This window comes from Humulus lupulus, chromosome 5 (genome assembly GCF_963169125.1).
Source record: "Humulus lupulus chromosome 5, drHumLupu1.1, whole genome shotgun sequence".
Lineage (NCBI taxonomy): Eukaryota > Viridiplantae > Streptophyta > Magnoliopsida > Rosales > Cannabaceae > Humulus > Humulus lupulus.
In genome coordinates, this window is record NC_084797.1 from 132,854,213 (window position 1) to 132,872,463 (window position 18,251).

The following is an 18,251-nucleotide window of genomic DNA, read 5'->3' on the forward strand; positions in this document are numbered from 1 at the left end:
TTAATTTATTTTCTTAAAAAAAAATGGAATAATCCACTTCATTTCCCACTACACTATACGTCCAAGACCATTATTTCCCCTATGTTTTTATTTTATTATTTTTTTAATCAAATCTAATAAAAAGGAAACTATAAGTGTGTAGAAAATTCTACACATGTGCACCATGCTACCATGCACTTGCACACACTCAATAACTTGTGTGCATCACTACTTACCATGTACCTTAGTGCATTCAACCAAAACTCACATAATCACATTTTAAAAATAAATTAATAAATAACATTTAACAAATAAATTCATAAAATTCTACCAACAATTCTAACAATTAATTTAAACAAACAAGCAATTAAATAAAATAATTCACAACACTTAATAATTATATAAAAATAAAACACAACACTTAACAATTAAATAAAATAAAACACAAAAATTTTAACTAAAAATAAATTTGTGCACTACAAGTATGTCGGACCTACTACTAAGGCTCCCTAACTTCCACAGAAAGCTCAAAAAGACAGGAATTTGAATCTTCGTTTTATTAATTATTATTCAATTGGTTAAGTCTAATACAGTAATGAAAAGTAAATGGGCATTCATAAGTGGAACCACCCACAAGAGAGCAATTTAAACTTTTCATGTTCAATTGGGGCCAAATAAAACCTAATATTTTATGAAAGTTTTATTTGAGTTTTCCCACATTTTTCAAACACACAAATTAGGTCATCATTATACTTATATTTAAAGCTCAAATGCAAAAAAAACATAACTTAATAATGATGCTTGATATGTTAATAATTGGATGGGCCTAACATGTTACTCTATAAGTATGTATTATTAAATTATGCAAACAAACCACAACAATATACTATTTTGTAAAATACCATAATTAATTAACATAGAATTCATGAGACAAAATTCAATATAATTAATTAAACAAGTTGCAAAATTTTAAATTAATTAAAATAGAATTTATCAAACAAAATTCAATTTCAATTAATTAATTTAAACTAGGTTGTTAAGTTATTAAGAATGACAAGATAAAATATTTTAACCAATTTTAAAATATCAAATATCTTTTACCCAAATTTAAAATATCTAAAATATCCAGAATTATCAAATAACCAATTTCAAATATCTTAAACAATAAAAATATCTTGAATAATCAAATAATCAATCTTAATATTGCAATTATAACAATATAAAAAAATATCTTAAAATATACTAATTATAAGGCAACCAATTCAAAATATTTTAAAAAGCTTAAATATCTAAAATAATCAGACAACTTAAATATTTAAACTTAACTGCACAAAATATCAAAAAATAATTTTTTTTGTGAAAAAGCCCGCTGCTGGCCCTCGCAGGGCCACCGTACGGCCCGGGGGTCCCGACTATTTTTTTTCATGCATGCTCAGCACGCATATTTCCCATTCAGTCCAAAAAAAATTAAATCTGTGCAGTTTTTCAACCCTAGAACAAGCAAAAAAATAACCAAATTATTGTTAAATTTACATAAAAAAAAATAATAAACATGCACCAAATAATATGTACCATCCAATTAACACACTAATATATCAATTAATTTCATACATGTTCATTCATGAAAATAAACTAGCAACTTATGACTCTGAGACCGATTGTAGGATATACATATTACATGATCTTTGTTTATTTTCATGTTATTTACATATTATCAAACAAACATGTAAATTCCTAGACCTCATTGGTATCGGGCATCTCCACTATTATCCAATATCTTCAAACATCTCCCAACACATCACCAAGTCAGATCATGATCCAAAGGAAAGAAAGAAAGAAGGGAGGAAATGACAAGTCGAAAAAGATTAGAGGTTACCTCCTTGATGATCAAAGTTACATACAAGATCCTCAATGAGCTTGTGTGTCTTGTGGCTGCCATAAGCTTTTGAAACCTTAAACCAAAGTTGAAAATGGTAAGAACTCAGATATAATAAGGCATAGAAGAGAGCCCTAGGGCACGGCAAGGATAAGAACAAGAGGAAGTTGAGAAAACTCACCTTGAATTTTGTCTTCTCAAAGCATTGATTCAAGCTCCCATGGAGGTTTCATTGAGGAAACAAGAGAGAGAGAGAGAGAGAAAGAAACTAAATTTATAGGCAGAGAGAGGAGAGTGCTCTCAATTTTTCAGAGCTTTAGTGAAAGAAATGAGAGAGTGTGGAGTGTAGGGTGTGGGCTGCCAAGTGAGAGGATGGGTGATGTGGTGTGGGTTGGAGATGATTTGCACTCCATGCTCATCAAGTGTCACATGACACTATTGAGGGAGTTGAACAAGATCAAGTGATTAAGCCTAATACACTCAGCCATCCTTCATCCTCACTTAATCCTCTCCTTTCAAATTTAATCTCCCAATCAAGCCTAAATTAGATGTTTTTCCCAAAAGTGGTATTGGCGCCACTAGACCACTAATCCTTTCTTACTATTTGGGGTAATTTCACAACTTAGTTTTTGTTAATTAATAAAATAAATGTGACATCATGAATTTACATTCTTCACATTTATTTAAATCCCTAATCACAAAATAGTTGATTTATTAAATAGTTAAATTTCCACTAATATTCTTAAAAGCATTATCTTAAGAAAAAGAAGATTAAGGATTTCCAAAGGGGGTTAACCTTTCAATAACTACCACCATAATTTATTTCTATGCCCAAATTAATGATTTTCCTAATAATTATTTATTTTTTCCACTTAGTTATCCAAGATTTAACCCGCTTAGAAATTTTGGTTCGATACAAGTCTGAAATTCTTGATTTGCCCGCAAACCGCACTTTTCATGCATAGGCTAATTCTTAGCAACATAAAATATGATTGTCAAGTACAAATATATATTATTTATCAAAAATAATATTCATGGAAAAATTTTGAGCTCCCGACCTTGCACTAGCCGATGCTCGAGAAGTGAGGTGTTATGATACCTACAATTTAAAGTAGTTTCGTCCCCAAAACTCAAAACATATGAGGGTACAACTCCTTCATCTTCGCCTCTATCTCCCAAGCTGCTTCTTCAACCCCGTGGTTGTACCATTGCACCTTCACTATGGGCACTATCTTACTCCTCAATGTTTTATCCTTCCTATGAAGAATTGTTATCCGTTTCTCTTCGTAGCAGTGTTGATGATCTACACTCAGCTGCTCATACTTGAGTATATGTGCAGGATCCTTCACGTATTTCTTTAACATTAATACGTGAAACACGTTATGTACTTGAGATAATCTGGTGGCGGGAGAGCTAACAATATGCCACCTCCCCAATTCTATCAAGAATCTCAAAAGGTCCTATGAATCTAGGACTGAGATTCCCTTTCTTACCAAATCGCATAGTTCCACTCGGTGGAGAAATCTTCAATAACACCTTTTCACCGATCTCAAATAATAACAGTATCCTCCGTTGATCTGCGTACTTGCAATGTCGGTCCACTGAAGTCTGTAGTCATTTTTGTATCTGACGAGCGTCTCCGATGACCTGATCGACCTCGTCCGATCCAATGTTTGACATTACTGATAGAAATGAAAATACAAAAAATATTATAATTTGAAAGTAAATATCGATAATTTTGGAAATTAAACATGATGCATGACTGCATCAATTAAAATACATAAGCATAGAATTTACTATTCCACGATAAAACTAATCGACAATTAAAGTGTCGCATTAGGCTCGATGGTGTTAATTTCAGACAGTCTATAAGACACTCTTATCTTTATTATTTAAAACTTAAAATAACTCATATTTTCATTTTTTTTTTAAATAAAGTACTGCTTGTTTGGTCAAGATACAATTATCCAATACAAAAGCTTAATTGTATTTTTGTGAGTGTAACTCATTATTTCAGATTTTATGACTTAACTTCAAGAGTGTCGCATTAGGGTCAGTCAATTCTAAAATACATCACGCTTTCCTGTCTTCGTAAGAAGTCAACCTTGATATTAATATGACCAGAAACTTTCCTTAGGGGGGTAGAAACAAAACTGCCTTGAGGCATGATCATATTTCACGGTGTTGTACTAATAATGGAGACCATGGGTCACATTGAGATGTCAACCTTCTCCCACTCACTATTTTAGAATATATGTGTTTATTAAACTAAGCAATTAGTTCAAAATTAATTACTAGTTTACTTATAACCCTATGAATGTAATAAATTATAAAATAGCATGTTTCTATAATTAAAGTGATCTAAAACAATTACCCATTACAGTCATCAAACTTTACTGAAGCATGTTTTAAATAAATTTGGTTATCCTAAAAGGCCTATATTAACTATTGCCTTTATTATGGTGTGATTTACCAAGTTTTAACTAATATAAGACTTAGTAATTTACATGCAATTGGTTTCACCAAAACAATTCACAAAAACATATAGGACAATCCTAAATAATCTTGTTTCTACAAAAAAAGATGCATGATTAATTAAAATTGTGCGGTGTTGATGGTGAGAACTCGTCAACGATGTTAGGTCGAAAAACTCAAAGGTAAGTAAGAAGATAGCTAGATATGAACTTAGAATAGACTTAAGGAAAAATAAATAATGATCAACAATGGAGTCAACATTCGTTTATTGCTTAATAGTCTGAGTATACAATGAATTTTCCAACCTCCCTCAATGATAAAGTGAGGCTCTTTATATAGGTGAGCTCTAATGGCTTTTGATACATTGTGGTCCCGAAGAGACAAGGAGTTGCATATCCAGGCTGCAGGTTGTAGTGTTGTCGGAGGAGTGGTGCACTACAAGAAAAAATGCTTTTAATAACACCAAAAATGTGTTATCAAAACACACCATAACACTTTTTGATGTATTAAGACCGACTATGTTATCGTAGGTCAGGGTACTTTACATAACACTTTATCATTGTTATACAGATGCGTTATTATACTGTCAACGATAACACACTTTCTATGTTATTTTAATAAATAGATAAGTGTTTAATTATATTATTTATAGTCTATTATATAACACATTTCAATACTTATAAATTTGTATTATACTACACTTTAGTATAACACATTTTTTGTGTTATACTACACTTTGGTATAACACATTATTTGTGTTATATAATGAAGTTTGCATAACAAAATTCTTTACATAAAAAGTGTTATTGTAATAGATATTATAACACAATTTTCGTATTATTTTAATATTTAGATAAGTTTAAATTCTCATTATATATTCATTTATATAACACATTTATTCTATTATATTTTAATTTTTTTTATATAATTAAAATTAGCTTTCTAATATATACTAGCATCATCAAATGAACTTGATTTTCAAATAACAAAAAGTAAAAACATTCAACATTGTATTAACAATCCACAAATTAGTTTAAAACATTCAACACTGTCATCAACAACAAAATGTTCTTTAAGTATTCAAGTAGTCTTAAATATTCAACATATTGAAAAGTTACTACTTTCAGCAAAAAATATTCTACAGTTGCCCAACACAAAGCCTTCAAAATTAAGTATCCTTTTCTCCTCCAATTGATGGAGAAAGAGACATTTTTCTCCTGCAATAGCAGATAAAAGGTAAGGTATATGCTTAAAAAAATTAACTAATATGAATCAAATAATAAAACTATATACAATATAAGACCTAAGCAAGCAATACCAGGTGAACATACTTCAAAATTCAAAATAGTGCTATCACACAGTGAAACAGTAAACAAACATTAACATTTTCAGGTTAAAGGGGCCTCAATTTCATCCTAAAGACATCTCTGGTTCAGGTACTTAATTACTGAGACAGCATGTTAAAAGTTTGGGAGATTTGAGTTACAAAAGCATTTAGAATGATACTATTATTTCTAGGGTAGATCCATCGAATCTCATATCTCATTTAAAGGAGAGGTGTAATAGAATATGGAGCTCAAACAGGTACTAAACTCTAGACCTTAAGTTATTTGGGCACTAACAAGTAATTACAAAATAGTGACACATATTCGCAGTCAATTACGCTGATATAGTACAATGTAGTGTTTACAAACGTACAGAAATTACTGTAGAATCCTCAACCCAATGCAAGGAAATAAAGAAACTTACACACATTCTGCTGGCCAAGTTCCTTCAGATAGGGATGATAAGAGGCGAATAAGTTCCACAGTCCTGACGGGAAATTCACCTTCTAGGTTACAAAGAAGACACCGAATAGGACCATCAACAAAACTTTCTCTGTCCCAAAACTAACTGATTTAACTAAATTATATATATATAAGGTCTAGTGCTAAGATTAAAGTATGTGTTATATATATATATATCTGTTTCACCATGGTTTTTTAAGATGTCTACGTTCGAGAAATATAGCTTGAAATCATAGTCAGTGTACCTAGTATAAGAGGATGATATTGAAAGTGATTGAACCCTTTAATAACCTGCCAAGAACACCAACTAAACGAACCAGAAAAAAGAACAAACACAAACAAGAAATAATTCCAAGAACAACATAGTATTACTGTCTCTAATTCTCTGCTCATACAGTAATAAGAAAGGAAAAAGAAAGCCTTTGGGATAGCTAAATTATTTCATCAATGATGTTACATAAGATTATATTTAAAATAATTGATATTTTTTCTAATGGGGAAAAAAGAAATGAGGCATTTCTAACGTGAGGAATATATTTGATGACTGTCATAAAGACTTGGATTGAGCTGAAAACAGAAAGAATCAGTTCCAAGTCAGAAAGTGAATCAATAATATATTTCATAGCAAATGTAATTTAGAAACCTAAAGCTAATTATGATAAAGTGATTAAGCCAATAAATCGAAGCAAACAAATGCTTTTATCATCTAGCTTTCCAATGTTTTTTAATCGAACTGAATTGTTTGAAACTCAAAATTCAGTGCAAAAGAAAAGGAAAGGTAACTAAAGAATGAATCTTACTTAAAAATGTTAATCAACCAAAGCCAGGAATGGTTTGGCGAAGCAATGAAAAAAGCAAACTCCAGCAGCTAACCAAACAATAGAGACAATTGCTAGAGTAATCTTAGAGACTGTCTGACCTCCACGATGTATAAATACAAAGCCATCATCACCAACAAAAGGTAAAATTCAAAAATAGCAATGCATAACAGCATAATTACCACACCAAAACAATAAGGCTCCTCAATCAAGAAGAAGAATCTAACTTCATAGATTGCAATTTGTACTATGGATCTAAATTGAAAATAGTAGCTAAAAAATTGAAAACAGCAGCTAAAAAATTCATCTTTTTTTTTTCCAAATAAATTTCATTAAAGTTACAGTTGAGAACTCTAAGTATTGATTTAATTCTGCATAAGACTCCCGATTTCGTATATCACAGTCAACATGACTAGAGTGCAAATATTTAATCAAATGTACTTTGTACTTTTCACACTTGTGTTTATTTAGACATCACACGAACAAAGACAGCCAGAAATTTATAGAACATACCAGCAACATGAAAATAATGGGTTCAACGAGGTTTTCCTGCTTTTCAAGTTTTTCAAGTTTCAAGACATCAATGTACAATTCCTCTTGTATCAACTAAACTCCTTAAAGCTTTCTAATGCAATGAAATTCCAGCCAACAAACTAAACTACCAATTCCCAAGATCAAGTTACTAACAATTGATTAAGACATTAAGTGATGCAACAACTACAGTATATTTTATCTTTTTCATTCTTGCTAAAATAAAATTTTATTTTTGACCAAGGAAAACAAACTCCAAAAATTCAATAACAACAAAAATAGAAGTAGAAACTCTACATACCTTGAAACACCCACCATTTATCTTTGAATACCTTGTCACCCCATGATTTAAGAAACTCTGTATGTCTCAATGTCTTCAGTTAGGTCAAATCAAGAAAATTAAGGAGAAACTATATAATGAGAAGTAAAATCATGTTAATTTCAAGGAGAAACTATACATGACCTTGAAATTTTCATAGTATTAAAACAAAAGTGACCTTCCAATTTGAAATTCAAGTTATAAATGCTAACCCAAATGCTGAAAAACAAAATCATATTTACAAATTAAAAAAATAAGGCTTGCTCTCTAATAAAAAATCAGTTCTATTCATACTAGTCTCAAGGTAAGAGAGCATTCAATAGGAAACTGAACAAGGAGAATAAAAATGTTTCAATAAAATAAACAGGACTATTGATGATTAGTTAGAACAGCAAAGTAATAACTTGAAAATCAAGTGAGTACAACAAAAAAATAAAAATAAATAACAAATAAGAATGCACACATTTCACAATTTTAAGAAGTATTTGCAGGGAGGAGTTGCTGGAGTTAAAGGTACATTGCCTAGCAATTAAGATAACCATGTTTAGAGCTGGTGTAACAAGCCAGACTTTCTCATCAAAACTAACCATCTTTTGAAATGACTTCATTATCTTTTGTTTCTCATTATCTTTTAATTCTGTTAGATTTTAGTGTTGTCCTATGCCCTTTTTGGTGTAGAGTGGTTTTCCTATAAGCATTTCAACAAATACATCCTATGGTCCAAATATCTATTGCAGGAGTGTACTGAATACAAAAAGTAGAAGACTTAGACTCTTAGTATTAGAAACAAAGTACTAAGCAACCATACACTTGATATGAGCTAGAGTAAGAAGGTAACATAAAAATTAACATTGGCCAATCCCCTCAAAGATATTGGAAAATACTTAAAAGCATTGATACTTGTTAATTTCCAATCAAAAACAATGTCCGCAACTATTCTTTTACCAGAAATATGTATGACAGTACATAATAGGTAGACTGAGCCATTGTCAATTTGTCATATAAATAAAATGAAGAGAAATAGATCAATGGTGCTGAGAGAAACATATATTTTGGTGATTCAAGCTTATAGACAAAATAATGATGGCCACATACCAGTAGTATATACAGTAGAAGAAGCCAATACAACATGCCAACTCATATATACATATATTGCAAGGGAACAATACTTGAAAAAAAAAAAAGTATTGGAGTATACTGTGGAATCAGTAATAGAAGAAATTGAAGAAACAACATGAAAGAAGAACTTTGAAAGATCATCTGAAAATCAACAAAAAAATGCAATACTTTATGTGCTGTTATTTCAGTTTAAGCATAGGGGCACTATCACGGTTGATACTATCAGATGATTCATTTCGGTGTTATGTGCTGCCATTTCAGTATAATCAGTTAGTAATGCCACTGATTCAGACACTGCAGTATAGTCTAAGGAAAAGTATAATACATCAATAACTTTTCAAATAAAGTAGTTGAAAATAATAAATAGCTTCTGTAACATATAACCCACCTGTGGAGCCTTCCAAAGCAAGAGTATCAATACAGTGCCGGATAGAATCACATATGTTTGCCAAATCCCAAGAAGAAGTTATTCGCCCCTGAAACAACAAATGTACAGGAAAATATTACTCCCTTGTGAACATTAAAGAGCGGGGTTATTATAAAAACTGAAAGTAAAAGAGAAATACCAATATTGAGGGGTCGCAGGTATTAATCTCCACTGCATGGATCAATTTGTTTAGGATCTATGCACTATACCATTTAAGTTTCTAGTAATTCTTCTGTCTATATTTCGAGCTCAAAGAAACTTGAAAGCATGACTAAAATTTAAAATCACATATGGAAATGATAATATATGTTTATAATTACATAATAATAACATAATAAACAAGTGAAAATAAGAAGTGTACAACCATAGAGAACAACATGTCCTAAATATTACAGAATAAGATAAGTGGTGACATTTCGTCAGAGGCAATTCTCTTTGCAAACAAATATCCATACCTCAACAATGCATCATCATGAAATCTTTTGATAACTAACTACATAAACCATATTGAAATTCAGTCAAATGAATAAATTTTGAGACATGATACCTGTTATCACTTCAAATATGTTTCACACACTAGCCGGGAAAGTGGTATGGGTGGAAAATTGGCAACCATACGAACAGAGGAAATGATCTACATAGAATTTTTATGAAATTTCAAGACTGATTTGCATGTGACATTGCTACAACTATCACTAAATACAAGAATTGACACATACTTTAGTACCAATTTTTATTCATAATATACAATTTTGCATTTCAACCATAACCAAATTACTTCTTTTACTAACTACAATCAAACCAATTTGTGCATTCCAAAAACAAAACAAAAAATACAGATTGTTCTACATTTCCATATTCATGCATAGTGTGAGATCACATAGCCAAAGCATCTAAAAGTAAATAAATAAAAGCATGCCAGCATACAGCTACATACTCAAATGAAGTTAACAACCTGCAATAGTCTTATCTCCAACAAGGCCAATTCGAACTCCAGCAATAGTCTTTGCATTTGGCATTTCCGATAAAGCACTGTGGAATTTATATAATCAGGCTAAAAAAATATGCTAGTCTATCAAATTCTAAATGTGATATTGAAGTGGCAGTACATGATATTTTCATATTTCAAAAAAAAAAAGTAGAAAAAAAAATCACACTGCTATTTCTGCAGCTATAATTGCCAAAGCATCTAGAGAGTGCAAACCATCATAACTCAGAACCTGCATGCATAGGAAGATCATGAAATTTCTAGGAAGTACGAAGCATAAATGTAGAAAGACAGCTCTAACGTACTGACCTGCTGAGAAAATAAAAGTGTTACTCAATTATCAACACATAAAAAGCACAGAACAGCAGGATGTAGCCATCCATGGGCTTTTCTTAGAGATTTAATACCTAGTTTGTTTGTGTAATTTGTTCCCTTTTTCTTTCTTTGTATTAAACTAAGTACTTGTAATAATACATGATGTGTGCATATATTTGTTGCAATGACTAAAAGTAAATGCTAACACACCCAAGAAAGTATCTGAGTTTCATGGTAGAAGCCTTTCAGCATTGTTGGACGCAAAGGCCTATCAATCAATCTACAGATCAGAACCTGCATGCAACAGCAAAAAAGAAAATAAAAATTGTTGTACAAATAATCATAGGACAAGTAAGTAAAGTAAAGGTTATACTATGACTTGCCTGCTAGATTGTCAAGTATAAAGCTCATTAGGGTCTGGTGGTTCTGGTAAACAAGCCATAGGACCCACTTCTATACAATTGGAATAGACAAATTTGTATGCCTTCCTTACATACTCATCCACATCTAAGTCGTTTCCTGTGCAAACAGGTAGACTTAAAAAATGGGGGAAAACAAACAACTTCGAAAATAAAAAATGATAGCAAATGATACGAACTAATAACCATTAAGATTCAATTGCTACTGCAAAAGCTGAAAACATAGAAACAAATGACCAAAACTCCAGACAAGAGAACTGCATGTACCATTAAACACCATTCTACATATAAAGAGCATGTTAATTGCTAAGGCAATTGCTGATACGCCAAAGAAGAAACCAGAAGGCGAATACCACTGAGATGCCTTTGAACCAGCTGTAACATACACAGCACAAAGTTCGTACACACAAAGAAGAGCAACAGCTAAAAGTAAAAGAACAGCAACAGCTCCTGTAGAAGTAAAATTCAGTGAAATGTGAGTGAAACTTTCTGAAGTCAGGTGGCCAGACATAAAAATAATACAATTCATCAAAAGCTTCATCACAATAATGTAACAGAGCTTTAACAGGGCCAATTAACCATTTAATATAATTTCCACCTGAATGGACCAGACACTGTTAACACATCACATTGATCAACCTTCATAGAGCATATCTCATTATTTAGCAATAATACCTCATATTATAACATTTCTCTACACTTTTCCTCCAGAAGACCAACAAAGAACATTTTCTCCAGCCCCAATAGCAGGGGCAACTAGTGAGCTGAGAATCCATAATTAACCTTCTTTTTATTTTCACTAATAAGAAGATATTTGTATTAATCAAGAAAGAGAATACATAGCTACAGTACAGCTATGCTCAACCTTAAATCCAATCTAAACAAAAATTCACCCAATGAAATAATTATAAATGCACTACAGACTCCCCACCCTCTCTTCTATTCCTCTTACACTTAAGACTTGCCATTTGAAAAACTATTGAAGTTTCTGAAAGGGTCTGTTTTTTTAAAAAAATAAGTTTCTGAACGGGTCTAATTAAGGATAAGCTCCTTTAAGCCCGTCTGCTAAACCATACAAGACTGAAAAGGAATAAGAATAGAAGGAACTGGAGTATAAATGAATTCAAAAATGTCATTTCAAGAATTAGAGCAGAATAATATAATATTTAGCCTACTTCGGAGTAACTGGTTTCATCTTTTGTCAGCCTAAGCTTGTAGCATGTTTCATTAACTGTTGAAAAATCATAACCTCGAATTTCCAGACAGTGCATAAAATGACAAAAGGAAAAAAAAAGTGAAAATAGTCCTATTAGCTAGAAAGCTAAAACTACCAACTGATTTCTTTTGAATCTAACTAGCCCTCTAGCATCCAAGAGATAACAAATATAGTACTAAGCTCCCAAAGCTCAAACAAGGCTACACCATAAATATGATGTCAATTTTATTTTTTGTTGCATGATGATGAATCAAAGACTAGTATTGACTAGAAGAGAGGACAAGCACACTCCACCAATGCAATAAAGATATCCATTCTCTTAACAAATCAGAGAAGGAAACCAGCCAAAGGGCTACCCAATGAAACTTGTAGGAAAATGATTTGCACATTAATTGAAAGGTCAAATCAAATTCGGCACCTACTCTCTCAGTTCACACAATTAAAGGAGAGGATGATCGAAAACATATTAAGTTCATTCTATTTAAGCTGACTACAAAATTACACTACTGGACAAAACATACTTGTTCTCAGGTTCAGATATCAAATAAAAAAAATGTATTCCCTACTTTTCCATGCTAAGGCTAACTGCAACCCCTCACATCTGAAAACTTCTTATATTTCTTTACACCCCTCAAAGTTACATGAACACATTGACATTCATGCTTGCACAATTGGGATACTTATTGTCATAACAAACCAAAATTTCAAGAAAGCATTGTTAATAACAAGCAAAATGTTTCATAGAAGAACCAAATATTAAATGCCTACAAACTATAATTATGAAGTCAAATGATTAAGACCAACTTATTTCTAGGCACAGGACAATAAACTAATGGTCAGATACTTTTTTTAAAAAAAAAAAACAAAATCTTAGCCTTTATTAATGATGTTGAAATAGTAAGGTTGTCACATAGAGAAATACAAATAAATTTCAATGAAATACGTTCTTGAGCTTTGCCATTGTGTTCTCCACCAAAGCATTATTGAATAAAAAGCCAACAATAAAGCAGTTCCAGCCATTATTACAGCCACATAATATATTTAACCGTGGCCCTTGCAAGATGTTCGGCCATTTTCTGGCAAAGATCCAACTGAAACACATGCACACGTATGAGGAAAGAAAAGAGGACAAACATATTATTGTAACACAACTCTTAAAGAACACAAAGAAGGTTTTACAAGTCTTATTCTTTTCATCTACATAAATAGAAAGTACATAACCAGCATATATCATATCATCATATCTAACCATATTACTTAGTTAAGAAAAGAAAAAACAACTTTCTTCAATTAAGGTGTCTGTCAATTTAGTATATATCATTGTTAACACTTGACCAGGAAGAAATTTGAGCCAAAGAACCTTTCTAATTTAATGCATTTAAGCTAAATAGAGTTTTCATGGTATTACTGCCCATCAACTAAAGGGAATAGATTTAATGCATCTCTAGACAAGACAGGTTCTGTTATCTGAGCTTCTAAACATCATCATGGAAAATCAAAAGGTTTCAATTACATAATTCAAAAGAAGAATCTTTAAGATGCAAAAAGAGTAAAGATGGTGATAGAGGGTCATCAAGTTGCTTGCTAGTTCTGAATCAAAAACACTAATGCAAAATAAATCATAATGTCAATGTCCACCAACTCCAACCTTGCACTGACATAATCAAATCAAATCAAATCCAATGAACTCTTTGGCCTGCGAAAATAATGTAACTACAAAAGAAGAAGCTTAAAAAAGAAAAGAGAATAAATATGGTTATACAGGGTCATCAACTTGCTTGTTTTGCTAGTTCTGAATTAAAAACATGTAACGACCCAAATTTGCTAATATGGTTTAGGGGCCTTGATTAGCATGCCGGGAGGGCATAAATGGGATTAGAGTGGATATCGTTGACTTAAATGTGTGAATATGTGATTAATGTTGATTATATGATAGTTGATGATATTATGTGATAATATGAAATAAATATGTGATATATGTAAGAACCACATTATTATGTGGGCAGGTTCACAGAGCACGACTCGAGACGATCCTAGGGTCAGATAGTGGGAAAAGTCACAACGGGATTTAAGATATGACTTTGGGCAAGTCAGGGGTATTTTAGGTATCAGGTAGTGATTTGGACTATCGAGTTACGAAAATAAATATATGGAGATATATTTGAGGTTAGGATGTCTAGGCGGGAACATTGGGGGTTTTTACCGTTTCGGCTTCGGGGCTGGTTCCGGCACCCCGAGCCTTGGGATTGACTTAGCAATAAGATAGACTTAAGGAAACTTTTGGAAGAAAGATAAACCTACTAAAACTCTCTACCTCAGTTCTCTATCACTCTCTAGGAAAACAAAGGGAAGGAAACACAGAAATCTTAAGGGAATCAAGATGGAATTTCTGAGGATTGAGGTGGGGATTTGGAGGCTTAGCTAAAACTCTCTACCTCATTTCTCTCTCACTCTCTAGGAAATCAAAGGGAAGGAAAACACAGAAATCTTAAGGGAATCAAGATGGAATTTCTGAGGATTGAGGTGGGGATTTGGAGGCTTAGCTCAGGGATTAATCAAGAGCTGAGTCAGGGTTAAGGTAAGCAATTTAATCTTCTCTTCTGTGGTTGGAAATTCTGGGTTTTGGTTAAGTTTTGAGGTAAACATGGTTTTGATGTTTTAAGGCATAATTGAGGAGGAAACTTGGGGACTTAGCTTGGCTTTGGCTTGGTGAAGTGGTTCAGCAGAAGAGGTAAGTTTCAACTCATGGTTTAGAAGATTTTAATTGTATTTGAATGGATGGTTTGAGTGTTTATAGATCTTGAGTTTCAGAAATTGAAAAGAGAAGATTAGCGTGTGTTAGGCTGTGTTTTCTGTGGAATTATGTTGTTTAAGTCATGCCAAAGGAGTTGGGATTAATTGGTTATGAGTTGGGGAGCTTTGGGATGGTTTAAGGTGAGGTTTCAAGCTTAGAAATGATGGCCTTTCTGGGCACGAAGGGGAGGGCCGAATCTCTGTTCTAGAGCGCTGTAGCCCTAGGATGAAAAAGGACCAAGGAGGCTCGACCATGGGAGGGCGCCGCGGCGCATGTCTTGTTCAGGATGGGCTTGGTTCTGTTTTAAGGCTAGTACCGCAGCTAAGCTTCAAGGGCCACAGCCCTTGGGTGTGCACATGAGTTTTTGTGGGTTTTAGGCACGAGAAAGTAGTCTAGTGTGCTCGGGATTGATTCCATCACCGTGCTTGGTGGAATTCGGATTCCCGGGAGTTAGTTTTATAACCAGAAACCTATATTCGAGTATTAATGGAACCCTGTACTTTGGTTGTGACTAGGTGATAAAGGCTTAGGCTCGCGAACGGATTGTGCTTGAGGGGCGTGGCTCGTAATCAATAACCTACACTTGGTTGAATATATGTGACGGGACTAAGGGCTCCCTATTGTGAACGCTTGAAAAGATGGTATTATGCCATGCAAGCCATTTAGTGAACCACGGCCTAAGGGTGCCAAGGGTTTCACTAGCGCACAGGGCGCGGCTCGGCCATTGGTAGCCGAGGACAGTTTATTATGCGCTGAGCTCGGTTTAAGTAGACCGGAGTCAGTGGGTTAAACAGAGGGTGCAGCCTAAGTCGTCGGCCCTGAATACTGTGTGATATGAGTGCAATATGTGATTGATTGTATCTCGAACCTGAATGTATGTGTTGAACATCTGTTGTGGATTATCTGATGGGAATACATGCTTAATGAATTAACTGTCTGTTATTATTGATTGAGTTGTATAAGATGTTTTCTTGCTGGGCCTTGGCTCACGGGTGATATGTGGTGCAGGTAAAGGCAAGGGCAAGTTAGATCAGCCTTGATTGGAGAGCTCAGCAAGCAGAATGTACATAGCCAGTTGCCTGGCCACCATGGTTGAGGTTTAGGCAGGGACGCGAGACCTGAAAACTGTCTATTTTGCCTTAATATGACTAGTGATTACTCATGTACTTTTGGGAGTCTGTAAACTTATCTTAACTCTATTTTCTTATTGGATCCCGTGTTTATTATAGTTTAAATATATGAAATGAGTCTTTTGAGACCAAAACCTTTTTAACCCTTGCCCTTCCATGTTTAGTGACACGTTTTTTAAAATAATGACTTGATTAGCAAGTCTTGCACCTTTATAAGTACACAGTGTAACGGTCTTGGCTATCCTGGGCGTTACAACTTGGTATCAGAGCGTCCTAGGTTTAAGGGCTCCTGAAGACAGCCTGGACATGTACATTCACTGTTGGAGACAAGCTCAAATCAGGGTTTGGTAATGTGCATATGTGTGTGTTATGTGCTTATGTGCCTGAGATGAGCTATGAAAGTTGTTATTTTCTGAATTACTAGGAAGCATGAGATACTGATAAGGCCTGGCCCTTGACTGCTGTGTGAAAATATTGAGGCATGTTTATTAACATCGCCGTGCATGTAAATGAAAATATGGATGATTAACTGTAAATAGTGCATGGATGCTTATATGTTGGTTATCTGTGGTAGATTATGCTCTATTGATGAGTTTTGGAGAAGCTTTTACCCTGTCATCGTGGTCTGACCGCCAAGTCGTTATTTGCAGATTGACTTGGATAGCTATGCGTCCAAGAAAATCCGCACGACTAGCCGGCACTAGGTCCGGGACCGGTAGTGATGATCAGGGTCAGATTCCCCCGCCCGTCCCTGAGAACTGGCAGCAGTTAATGGCAGAGATGCAAGCTCGATTACTGAGTCAGGTTAAGCATATCCGTATTCTGCAACAGCAAGCTCCATCAGGGAGTGCTGCCCCTATTGTACCACCTGCAGTGGTACCAGCTATGCAGCCTGGGGAGGTAGTTAACAAGTGGGAACCGTTATATGAGCGGTTCAAGAAGCAGCAACCCCCAATTTTTTAGGGTGGATCAGATTCGTTGAAAGCCGAGCAGTGGCTAACTATGATTACAATAATTTTGGATTTTATGAGAATTGAGGGGTAGGATATAGTGGCCTGTGCCACTTATATGTTGAGGGAGGATGCCCGCATTTGGTGGGAAGTGGCATCGCAGACCAGGGATGTTACCACTTTGACTTGGGAAGGTTTCAAGGATTTTTTTGGCCAAAAGTACTACAATGTTGCTGTTAGAGCAGCAAAGGTTAATGAGTTTGTGAGCTTGGTACAGGGCAATATGACTGTTACTGAGTATGCCTTGAAATTTGATAGGCTTGCGAAGTTTGCATCAGATCTTGTGCCTACTGATGCTGCTAGGCAAGATCGTTTTATCAGGGGCCTTAATGCTATGATAGCCTGGGATGCCAGGATCACAATGGTACTTGAAGGAACAACTTATGCCCAGGTCATTGAGAGGGCTCTTACCGCTGAGGAAGTGGAGAACAAGATATGGAGGGAGAGCGTAGTGAGGCATGAGGGCCACAGGGCGGTGCCTCCTTACTCAGGGGCAGGTAGGGGCGGAGGCCCCAGTGACTTCAAGAGGAAGACTCCTGACACTTCGGCCGCTCCTAGTCCGGATAGGAGGGGTCGGGGTGGTCAGGGTGACAGTGAGGCATGGCGGACCTATCCAGAGTGCCCGAGGTGTAGAAGACGCCATCTGGGCGAGTGTTGGGCCAAGGCATGTTTCGTGTGTGGGGCAGTGGGGCATCTCAGGAAAGACTGCCCAACGGTGAAGAAAGGTGAAGCGGGAAAGGTGGATGGCTTGACTCCAGCTCGAGTATTCACCTTGACTCAGGCGGAGGCTGAGGCTAGTCCCTCAGTAGTGACAGGTCAGCTTTCTAGTGTTGGCTTTCCTTTTACAGTATTGATTGATTCTGCTGCTACACATTCTTTTGTTTCTAGTAGAGTGATTGATAGACTGTGTAGACCTAGTGAGTATCGGACCGCAGGGTTTGGGACTTTGCTGCCTGCAGGGGAACTGGTAGTCTCTAGGAGATGGATTAGGGCACTGCCAGTGATGGTTGATAGTAGGGAACTCTCAGTGGATTTGATTGAGTTAGAT

At 34.6% G+C, this 18,251-nt stretch overlaps 2 long non-coding RNA genes across 2 annotated transcripts; both read right to left on the bottom strand.

Moving 5' to 3' along the window:
* Positions 1-5,291: 5,291 nt before the first annotated feature.
* Positions 5,292-6,197, bottom strand: LOC133780609 (uncharacterized). Its single transcript, XR_009869443.1, has 2 exons — positions 6,080-6,197; positions 5,292-5,547 (listed from the first exon to the last, which is right to left on the bottom strand). It is a non-coding gene; the product is annotated as an uncharacterized LOC133780609 (long non-coding RNA).
* Positions 6,198-10,048: 3,851 nt separating this feature from the next.
* LOC133780610 (uncharacterized) lies at positions 10,049-11,872 on the bottom strand. The gene is made up of 3 exons (XR_009869444.1): positions 11,321-11,872; positions 10,845-11,153; positions 10,049-10,551 (listed from the first exon to the last, which is right to left on the bottom strand). It is a non-coding gene; the product is annotated as an uncharacterized LOC133780610 (long non-coding RNA).
* Between the last annotated feature and the right edge of the window lie 6,379 nt (positions 11,873-18,251).